The sequence below is a fragment of the Canis lupus genome, chromosome X, assembly GCF_011100685.1.
Source record: "Canis lupus familiaris isolate Mischka breed German Shepherd chromosome X, alternate assembly UU_Cfam_GSD_1.0, whole genome shotgun sequence".
In the NCBI taxonomy this organism is placed as follows: domain Eukaryota; kingdom Metazoa; phylum Chordata; class Mammalia; order Carnivora; family Canidae; genus Canis; species Canis lupus.
In genome coordinates this window covers 8,325,494-8,336,830 of record NC_049260.1, presented here as the reverse complement: position 1 = coordinate 8,336,830, position 11,337 = coordinate 8,325,494, and the positions used below count along the sequence as shown (strand labels likewise).

At 40.4% G+C, this 11,337-nt stretch overlaps 1 long non-coding RNA gene across 1 annotated transcript; it reads right to left on the bottom strand.

The window, feature by feature from the left end:
* Positions 1 to 4,854: 4,854 nt before the first annotated feature.
* LOC111094891 lies at positions 4,855 to 11,051 on the bottom strand. Its single transcript, XR_005385896.1, has 3 exons — positions 10,901 to 11,051; positions 10,527 to 10,652; positions 4,855 to 7,320 (listed from the first exon to the last, which is right to left on the bottom strand). It is a non-coding gene; the product is annotated as an uncharacterized LOC111094891 (long non-coding RNA).
* Positions 11,052 to 11,337: the final 286 nt, after the last annotated feature.

Sequence of the window (11,337 nt, the reverse complement as noted above, 5' to 3'; positions counted from 1 at the left end):
TCATCCATTAGTGGTGATGACAGAACAAGTTCTCATCACATCATGTTTTGACAGCAAACTGGAGGAAGGTTAATATCTTAATAATTCAAATGTCATTGTACCCAGTCATGAATTCCCTGAGTAATTAGTTTCCTGGAAAACTGTCTCCTGAGTGATAAAGGTGACACTAACTGAAATAGGAAATTATCATGACCTGCCCGATCCTCTTTCCAACTTTGTCATCCCAAGAATGTCACAAAATAAGTTAACAGAAAACAGGAAACTGACACTAAGTGAGTAAACAGCCTGTAGAAACAGAAACAGCATGAGCTACCAGAACCCCATCTTCCAGACTTCCTGAAGGGCCCTTAGAGGGGCCACAGAAGCAGAGAATGGCCTTGATTTGTGATGGGCACCCCCACAGGCTTCCAGGGGTAAGAGACAGGAGCACGCATGCCTGACACTCACCTTGCCCGTTGCCTCCTTCGAGGCCTTGCCCTCAGCCCTGGCCACCTCCAGTCCTTCAGAACATTCTGCCATCCCTGGTGACTTCTTGGCCTCAGGCTTGTCTCCTGGCTTGCAGCTCATTCCTGGAGTAGAAAAGAGGTCAACTCTAGCTCTTTTTCTTCGTGTGACCCCATCCTTTTGCCCTCTTGCATCCTGCCATTTTCTCCTGCTCTCTAAGGTAGTTTTGGCTAGACAGAGAGTCACTTCCAGCCTCCGTAGACTTCCTCTTCCTGCTGAACTCCCCTTTCTATGGTACTTTCTGCGATGATCCACATCTCTCACGAGTGACAAGACGTCATCTTGCTAATTAACATATGGCCTAATTATGGCTGTTACACTTTAGAAGACAGAATTAAAGTCTGAAGTGACCTAAGTAATTAGGAGGGGTAGGCAGAGACAAATGAAAACAGCAGCATAAAGTGGGGGTGGACAATGACTCGGCCATGTCCTGTGAGGCTGAGACCAACTGGCAATGACTCAGGTGCATGGGCACCTCGGGATCCGCTCCAAGCAGGCTTCTGTTGTAAAAAGGGAGCATCCTATATAGGACAAGATGGGATTTTCTTTCTTCCTCTTGCTCTCTATCCTCTCCTCCATCATCCCTGGTGCAGAGGTGGCACTCAATAAGATAGAATATATGAACTAGAAAAAGTCATGTCCGCAAGGTTGAATTGTTAAACAGTGCTGCAGAAGAGACAGGACGGTGGGGGTGGGAGGGGCGTGATAACTTAATCATTGTGCTGAGGTTGACCCTGCTCTTAAGTGGTCTCTGCTCTGCTGGTAAGTTTGTCCTGGAGTTAGGACAAACAAGGACATGATGTGTGCATTGGTTGGGTTCCCCCAGAACTCCACTTTGGGTCAAGAATGTGAGTGCAAGTCATTAATTTAGGATATCCAGGAAATAGTGGCAGGGAATAAAAAAACGAGACAGGGAAGAAAAAGATGTCAATAGAAGGTATGTTAGCAAGCAAATTAGCGCCGTGGAGCTCAAATTAGCGCCGTGGAGCTCAACTCAGCTGGGGAACTGGGGGAGACAAGTACAACAGGGCTTGACCCAACTTTCCCTATAAGGGCAAAGAGTGAATATTTCAGGCTTGGGGAGGCACACAGTGTCTGTCGCAATAGCTCAATTCTGCCACTGTAGAGAAAAAGCAGCCATGGATAATACATAAATGAGTGGGTATGGCTGTGTTCCAATAAAACATTACTTACAAAACCAGGCAGCCAGCCCAAGGGCTGTAGTTTGTCAACCCCTTGCTATAGAATAGTGTTTCTCAAATTCCCATGATGAACTAATTCTTAAAAACTGCCCAATCCATTGTAAAACAGGACTTTTGTAAACATAACAAAAATGAATCACTGGGAAAATGAAATTTAAAAAAGACAGACATACAAAATACAAGAGTTTAAAAAATTACTAGAATCAAAAGATACAATGTTTCTGTCCAATTACTATAAGAGCTTCTAAATGCTCACTCTAAAGTTTTGAACCTAATATCACAGACAGCTCAGACCCTTGACTTCAGCCATGGCCATCACCAGTATCCACAGCTTCATTGTCTTTCTTATCAGGTGAGGAGGCTGGAACAGTTATCCACTGACACCCGTCCAGCATTATCAAGGGCTGCTCCCCAGGATACTGACTCCCCGTCTTTCTAGCCTACCCAGCAAGCAGGCCAAGCACACCTCTACAGTCTGAGAAGGTGGAGAAGTACAGGGGCTCCTGATAAGAAGCTGTAAGCACGTATGCCATGTATGGAAGAGTGAGAACCAAAAGGTTGTAGACTGGGCACTGTCGGTGTTGCTCCACTGTGATGGAGTAGGAAAATGTGGGCTTTGGAGGCAAAGAAATTGAGATGAAAGTCCTGGTTCTGCCACTTAACCTCTATTTCCTTACTCTAAAATTCAGTATAATAATGGTAAGGGTTGGGTTGAGTTTTGGGGATTTTCTTTAAAGAAGTTTTTAGAGCAATTTTAGGTTCACAGCAAAACTGAGAGGAAGGTACAAAGAATTCCCTTATATCCTCCCTCATTATTAATACCCCCATCAGAGTGGTGCATTTGTTAAAACTGATGAACCTACATTGACACAATATCATCACCCAAAGTCCATAGTTTACCTGAGGGTTCACTCTTGGTAGTATACATTCTATAGGTCTTGACAAATGTATAATGATATGTATCCATCATTATGACACCATAGAGAGTACTTCCACTACTCTAAAAATCCTCTGTGCTCTGCCTATTAGTTCCCTACCCCAATCACCCCACTCCCTGGGAAACACTGATCTTTGTACTGTCTCCAGAATTTTGCCTTTTCCAGAATGTCATATAGTTGGAGTCATACAATAGGTGTCCCGTTCAGATTGGCTTCTTTCTCTTAGTAGTATGCATTGAAGTTTCCTCCATGGCTTTTTATGACTTGATAGCTCATTTCTTTTTAGTGCTGAATAATACTCTATTGTCTGGATGTACCACTGTTTATCCATTCACCCACTGAAAGACATCTTGGTTGTTTCCAAGTTTTGGCAATTAAGAAAAAGGCTACTATAAACATGTATGTGCAGGTTTTTGTGTGGACATGTTTTCAACTCCTTTGGGAAAATGTCAAGGAATGTAATTGCTGGATCATATGGTAAAAGTATATTTAGTTTTATAAGAAACTGACAAACTGTCTTCCAAAGTAGCTATACCATTTTACATTCCCACTGGCAACGAATGAGAGAGTTCCTGTTGCTTCACATCCTTGTCAGCATTTGGTGGTGGTGGTGTTCCAGATTTTGGCCAAATAGATGTGTAGTGGTTTCTCACTATTCTTTTAATTTCTTTTTCCCTGATGACATATGATGTAGAGTATCTTTTTATATCTTTAGTTCACCATCTGTAAACATTCTTCAGTGGTGTGTCTGTTAAGGTCTCTGGCCGATTTTTTAATTGGGTTGTTTCCTTATTGTTGAGTGCTAAGAGTTCTTTGTATATTTTGGATAGCAGTCCTTTATCAGATATGTCTTTTGCAAATGTTTTCTCATTCTGGGTGGAGTCTTAAATGGCACGATGAGCTCTAGCATATGTGGAACACTTAGGCATATTAACAAGAGCTCAGTGATAATTCCTTTCCCAGAAAACTCCAAAATTATATAAAAAATTAGAGCTAAAAGGGATCCAATGGATCATCTCCATGAACCTCTATTTTCCTCCCTTAGCGTCTATTTTACATCATTCAATTGCACTGGCTCACCCAGGTTAAGTGTCGTCATGGATAAGTCATAAAGGAGATGGGGCTACAACAGGAGCCTGAGAGAATGAATGGGATCTTTTTTTTTTAATATTTTATTTATTTGAGAGAAAGAGAGAGAGAGTGAACACGAGCAGGGGGAGCAGCAGAAAGAGAAGCAGACTCTTCACTGAGTAGGGAGCCAGACTCAGGGCTCGATCCTAGGATCCCGGAAATGGGATTTTAATAAGACAGGGACAGGGAGGAAGAAGACAAAATAGTAAATGTTTATTAAACACCTATTATGTCCTAGGCTTCATAGGGTATACATGTAAGAATTATGAACTGTTCTTATTTTTAAAGAATTTATGGTTTAATGGGGGGGATAGAAAAGTCATAAGATGAGCAGTGATACTCATGGATTGCCTACAAAGTAGCAGGGATCTTGCTAGATCCTTTGTATACACTAGCTATAATCCAGTTGACAACCGTGCAGGAGAGACACTGTTGACTTCATCCTAGAGAGGAAAACTGATGCTCAAAAAGGATGAGTGACTCATTCCAGGCCATACAGCTAGTGAGAAACAGAGCTGGGATTCAAATCCAGGGCTTTCTGATTCCAACGCTCACATTCTTCATATACCAAGCTGCTGAGAAAAAGCTTTTAAGACAAATCACACATAATTTCACTGTGAAAAGTGCAACCTGGACTGGGAAAAGAATACACAAAGACTTAAAGCAGAAAACAATCAATAGGGAAGATATGAAGGAAACGGCCTAACTATAATTTAAGTTTGTGAAAATGGAAACAGGAAAAGTAGGATCACAAAATTGAGGGCTTTGATTGCAAGTCTGTGAGTTTTGAAGGAGTTTGTGAAGGCAATGGACATCAGAAACTCTCAATGGGATTTTTCAAGGAGCTGGAAACAATGAATTAAGATGCATCTGAAAAAAATCAATTAAAAAATTAAGTGAGGGGCGCCTGGGTGGCTTAGTTGGTTAAGTGTCTGACTCTTGGTTTTGGCTCAGGTCATGATCTCAGGGTCGTGAGATCAAGCCCTGAGGTGGGCTCTGCGCCCAGAGGGGAAGTCTGCTTGAGATTCTCTCCCTCTCTCTATGTGCCCCCCTGTCCTCTGCCCCACAAGTGCATGTGTGCACACGTGAGAGTGTGCACGCAGGCACACACTCTCTCTAAACAAATATTTTTAAAAATTTCAAATGGACTTCAGAGATTTTTTTCTTAAAGTTAAATATAGAAAAACTGGAAGAAATTCAAAGTCCAAATGTAATTCTGATAGAATATCCTTAGAAAATAATGAAACATGAAAAAAAGGAAATACAGGAAGCAGTTCACATATCTGATTTTCAAGTGAACATATGGCTAAGGAATGACAGTACTTCAGCTCCACAGAATAACACATGGCCATTCAAATAATTACAAAAACTACTGCAACCCCCCAAAAAATATTTAGGCATGATGTAACTATAAGAAATATGGTGAAAAAAAATATGGTGTCTTACTTTTCTATTGCTGCTGTAATGCTCCACATTACCACAAACTTAGCTGCTTAAAGTAATGCATATTTATTATCTTACAATTTTGGAGGACAGAAGTTCAATACAGGTCTTATTGACCTAAAATCAAGGTTTTGGCTGGGCAGTGTTCTTTTCTGAAGGCCACATAAGAGAAGTCATTTCCTTCTCACAACCTCTATTGGGCATCCACACTCCTTGGCCAGTGGCCCTATCCTCTGTCTTCAAAGTCCCCAAAGGCCAATTGAGTCCTCACATCACGCCCCTCTGACCTACCTCCAGTCACATTTCCCTCAGAGTTTTCTGCCTCTCTCTTCCACTTTTAAGGGACTCTTATGATTACAGTGAGCCCACCCAGATAATCCCAAATAACCTCTACATTTAAAGTCAGCAATAAGCAAACTTCATTCCTTCTGCAATGTTAATTTCCAAATTTGTCTGTAACCTAACAAATTACCAGTCTCAAGGAATTAGGACATGAACATCTCTGAGAGTCCATTATTCTTCCTATTACATATGGTTGGCGACAGATAGAAAAACATATATAACTATATATGGCAGTGGGGCAGTGGGTAAATATTTGCTATTTGCTATTCTATTTTCCAAACCCCTTGCATTGTTGTTACTTCTGTGATCTTTTACAGACAAAACGGTGGCAGTTGATGGGGCAAAATAGGAGAAAGTTAGGCTCAATTTCCACCTATTCGATGCTGGGCAGTACATTAAGATCCACTGCCTTGCTGCTGTCCTTGCTTTCTTTCTGAACAGTTTTAGATTCCTCTCAGTCTGGGACTGATAGGCACAGCCCTGACCTGTCAGGCTGGTCAGCAATTCTTGTCAAATAACCTCCAACCATACCCCACACAGGCACTTGATCACCGTTCATTTTTCTGGACCTTTAAATATGTATTTGGAGCCTTCCTATAACAGTGCTCCGCAGAGGTGGTGCTTTGGCCTTCTGTGTATTTGCTAAAGGATGCTGATGGAACAGAGCTCACAAATGTGGGAGTTGAGAGAAAGGAGTGGAAAGCAGAAAGGGAAGCAGATGTTTAGGCATTCACCTTCTTGACATTTTTCAGAACTAATATTCTGGAGCAGAACCAAGTAGTATTTCCATTCAGGGGTGTACAGAGGAGTATTCAAAGCCAGGCAAATCACACTGAGGCAGCGGACAGCATCGGCCAGGTCACTGACCAGCAAGTACCAACCAGAAAGTCAAGGCTCGGGGCAGGGGGGTGGGGGAGACGCTCTAAAGGCTGCCATCACCTCCAACAAGACTGGAACAAGAGAAACAACTTCTTGGGGCTATCCAACTCTTGCTATTCAGTTTGTGGCTATGTGCACTCCTCACCTGGCACCATGTTAAAATTCAGATTCTGATACAGAAGGTCTCCTGTGGGCCTGAGAACCTGTGAGAGTCTGCACTATTAACAAACTACCAGGTGATACTGATGCTGCTGGCCCTGGACCACAATCCGAAAAGAAAGAGTTACCTGGGAACCTGCAAGAACTACAAATATTCATGTCCCATCTCCAACCTACAGAATCAGGAACACCTTCAAAGGTTTTTTTGGCTTTTTGTTTGTTTTGGTGACCAGAAACTTTAATTCCCCCAAATGGGAATTCTTAATTTTTTACCTACAGGGTTTATAAGCCCTTTTGTAAGGAAAAAAAAAAAAACAAAAAAAAAACAAAATGGGCATACTTCTACAATAAAGTTTTGAGCACTAAATATACATTATGTTTGATACTCAGGTACAAAACATAAAAGGCCTTCTTCACCTGTGGTTGATCTTCATAAACGGCACAGCCATTAGGCTAAATACTATGGCAGGTCTTTTATGTATATATGTGGTTTCCATGAAGGGACCCTGGTAAAAGGTACCCTGCTTAGAAAGAAGTCCGAGCTTTAGCTACCCAGAGGATGTTTTTGCCCTGCACGGGCAGCTGCAGTCCTCCAAGCCTTCTGGCACACTCGCTTAGACAGAACAGCGGTGGGCTGCAGATGCCGTCATCCAGCAGAGGTGGCAGGAGCATCACTGTGCCATCCCAGAGATGCGGAGAGGTAGGAGACATAGGATGCCAGGCTTTGGAGGAAAACAGGAGAAATAGGCAAAATTACCCTAGTGTGCACAACCTCCTCTCCCAAGAGGAGTGTGATCAATGCAAAGATTCTATCTGTAGCCACAGGAAGTTCTTCTGTGTTTATGCTCCTTCAATATTTGCTTGCATTTCAATATTTACCACAAACATGCTCACAAAGTTGGTATGCACCTATGTGCCTTGTCCATTAGACTCTGAGAACCTACATCAGAATCTTGTATGTGGGTGGAATTAAATAAGGGACACTCTCAGTATGTATGCCAAACCATAAAATAGGGATTGATCACATTAATTTACACAGGCAAACATGTTTTGGGTGAACTTCTCAAGACATCTTAACAACTGGGTATATAAGTGCCCTTTCACCGAAATGGAGTTAATTTTTTTTGTCTTTGCATACATGATTCTTTCTGCCGAAACAAACTGGGGGAAAAAGACATAAGTATTAAAAAGTTACTAAGAGAAAAATATGCCTCTCTGGATTAGCTTAGTCAAGGTGGGAAACCCTACATAACACTGCATGTTAATCTACATTAACATAAATCATAAATTATAAGTTGCATTTGAGCTAACTTGCATTATTCTGATCAGCTCAGAAATCTAGGATTCAGTCATCTGAAGCAAAATCATGCTTTTGGTGTTTAGGAGTTTGAGAAGTCTATTTTTATACTCAATAGAGCCAACTGTTGAATATTAAATATGTCCTAAACAATACCTCTGTAGAAAATCATCAATTTAAGTTACAATAAAATGTGTTCAAAATTCTATGGGGCGTCTGACTGGCTCAGTTGGTGGAATGTGTGCCTCTTGATCTCGGGGTTCATGGGTTCGAGCCCCATGTTGCATGTACGGTTACTTAAATAAAATCTTTAAAAAATCTATTAAAACACTTAATAACTTTATACTACAAAACTTGTCCTTAAGGTACATCTAATATACATAAATCAGGTAAGTAACATTCCTTAATAACAGAGTTAACAACATCATCAAGGGTGTTTGAATTTGAGGCACTGGAGTTAAAAACAAAGGGAAAGATTCCATCATTTTGTGGTAAAATGACTGTGGAAGCCTTTTAGTCAAACTAAAAGTAATATTATTATTGGTATTTTGATAGTTAACCACACGTTTCAGCAGCTCCCTTAAGCTGGGAAACGCAAATGTGGCGCTGAGAAAATGCACTGGGCCTGCACTTGCTCTTCCTACTCTTCTCCCCCAGCTCAGTAAGTGGTAACTCTTCTGTGGTTTAGGACCAAACTACGCAGTGATACCTGATGCTTTCCTCCCTCTCACATCCAAACCTTGGGGAAAATTCTGTGAGGTCTGTCCTCAGAATATATCCAGAATGTTCTCCGCAGCTTCCATACTATCAATCGTGATTTCTAGCTTGGATCATTACAATAACATTTAATCCAAAAGTGCTCATTCATTCCAGTGTTCCTCCATCCACCCATCCAACAACTACTAATAAACAACTACTTAACCCAAACATCCGGGTGCTTAAGCACACAGAGATCACCCTGTTGGCCCCTATGAAAGGAATATTTCTTAGCCACCCTGATTCTTCCTATGGTGTGCTGTTCTAGGACACAACTGCCATGGCATTAAACAGTCAATACTGAGAAAATTAATGACTTAGGCAAGAAGTCATTTTTCAAGTTGGGATTCCAGTATTTTGCTTCTAAAGCAGATTAAACGAGCACATGACGGACATGTCATTTGACAGTATTCCGCTAGATCGGTCTTACTAAATTATTTTTGGCATATAACTCAGAAGGAATAAAAAGAATTGAACCACATTACTATATTAACATTCTTTTTATTCCTCTCAGCTTAAATGAACAAGATGTTTTGGCCTTACAACTCTAAAAATAAAAGAGAGAAAGAATTGATGTTGAACTCTGTCATGTTCTAGCAATGAATAATATCCATCCATGGAAATGTAAGCTAAATGATTAAAAAAGCCCACTCTCATTAAGAAGTACATTTAATCAAATATTACTTTTATTCAAAATCGTGATATTTGTAATCAGCTATATACGTGTAATAGCTGTACAGCTTTCCCTATCTGAAAGTAGAGCATTTCTAGAAGAACTTTTGTAAACCAAAATAGCATAAAGTGAAGAAGCAGCTACCTTTCATTTACATTGAAAATGTTTTGAGTGTTCCCAGACCCAAAAAGCCCACCCCTCTTAGGCTTTTCTGATAACCTTAGAGCATGTCTCGCCAATAGATGCACAAAATAGACCCAGATAAAGCACAGATGCTGACATAGTTCAAAAGCCACGGCTACCAGAAGTCGAGATGCTGGGTATAGTTCCCAGGGAAGGAGCTTGGTGGCGCCATTCTCGCTCAGGGTGCACCGTGCTGGCTGCTAAAAGCTGAACACTATTTTTGCTTTTCACCTTTTTTGTAAAAATGAAAATCCTCTACAGATATTTTTCAGGTAGTAAAAACAAGTAGTAATGTAAGTGTTTCGAAAAGCTAAGTGGTATAATGTAAACTTTCAAAAAGCAGAGGATACCTGTAATGATTCTAAAAAAAAAAAAATGTTTCTCTGGAATGATTTAACATTTAAAACCTAATGATCACAAGATATTCTACAAATTTAAATATACACACATTTTTGCTGCAGGAAGGGATGCTAACCAGTAAGACTTTAATTTTAAAACCACACTACGTGAGAGTAGAAATCTGTAGGTCAGGGTTTCTCAACAGCACAGCACTACTGACATTTTGGGCTGATTAATTCCTTGCTGTTAGGGGTTGCCTTGTGCACTGTACAATGTTCTGCAATATCCCAGGCCTCTTCCCACTAGATGCCAGTGTCCCCCACTCCCTAGTTATGACACCGAAAACGTCTCCAGGTATTGCCAAATGCCCTCTGGGAAGCTCTAGTCTCTAAATCAGAACCACTGCTGTAAAGAACAGAATAACAATACAATGTAAAGTTTTGACTATCAAGGAGCTAGTTCAGTTTTTAAAAATGGATGATAGGTATCAAAACAATTTAATTCCATTGCATACATTTAGACAAGAGTGCAAAATAACATTTTATAATGCACTGGAAATTATATTATTTGCCATTATTTAAACTTATGGGAAGAACTTTAAATGTTAACTTAAAACCATTAGTCAAAAGCATTCTGCATTTTATAGAATAGGTGGGTCATGTAGATTAACATTCACTTACTTTTCTGAAGCCCTCAATATGGTACTTTAAAACACTCTTGGGTTTATCTCCTCTAGTCTAAGCCTTCTGTTCCCCTTGAGGAATGTATTAAGTTCTTGAAGATTGTTAAAAATGTAGAAAACCGAACTGAAAAAAAAATATCGGGGCTTTTAAACAAATGTAAAATATTTAAATACAAGGCAAATATTTTTCAAGATTCAATTTATATAGGCTAGTAACCTTTTTTACTCCCACTCTCCAAATGAGGCCTATACAATTCCAAGGATTTGGAGATTTGAGAATAGTTTAAGAATTCCTTTTTTTTTTTTTTTTTTTTTAGTTTAAGAATTCTAAAGCTCTCTTCCGTACTTTTCCTTAATCCTGGTACTACTCACCTAAATAGTGTCTTACCAAGCCATAGTTCTCTCAGCTTAATCAGTTTACTGACAAGAATGGCAATGGAATTGTTGTAATAAAAAAATAAACACGGGGAACCCTGGGTGGCGCAGCAGTTTAGCGCCTGCCTTTGGCCCAGAGCACGATCCTGGAGACCGGGGATCGAATCCCACGTCGGGCTCCCGGTGCATGGAGCCTGCTTCTCCCTCTGCCTGTGTCTCTGCCTCTCTCTCTCTCTCTCTCTCTCTGTGACTATCATAAATAAAACAAACAAATAAAAAAAATAAATAAACACGTATGTAGCGCTTTTATTGTTCCAGAGCAATTCCACACAAGTTATTTAGTATTAATCGAACATACCCAGAGAACAGGTAGAAAAGAGGTCAGGGATAAGAAATTCGCAATTTAGTGATAACTTGCCTAGTTTGCAATTCGG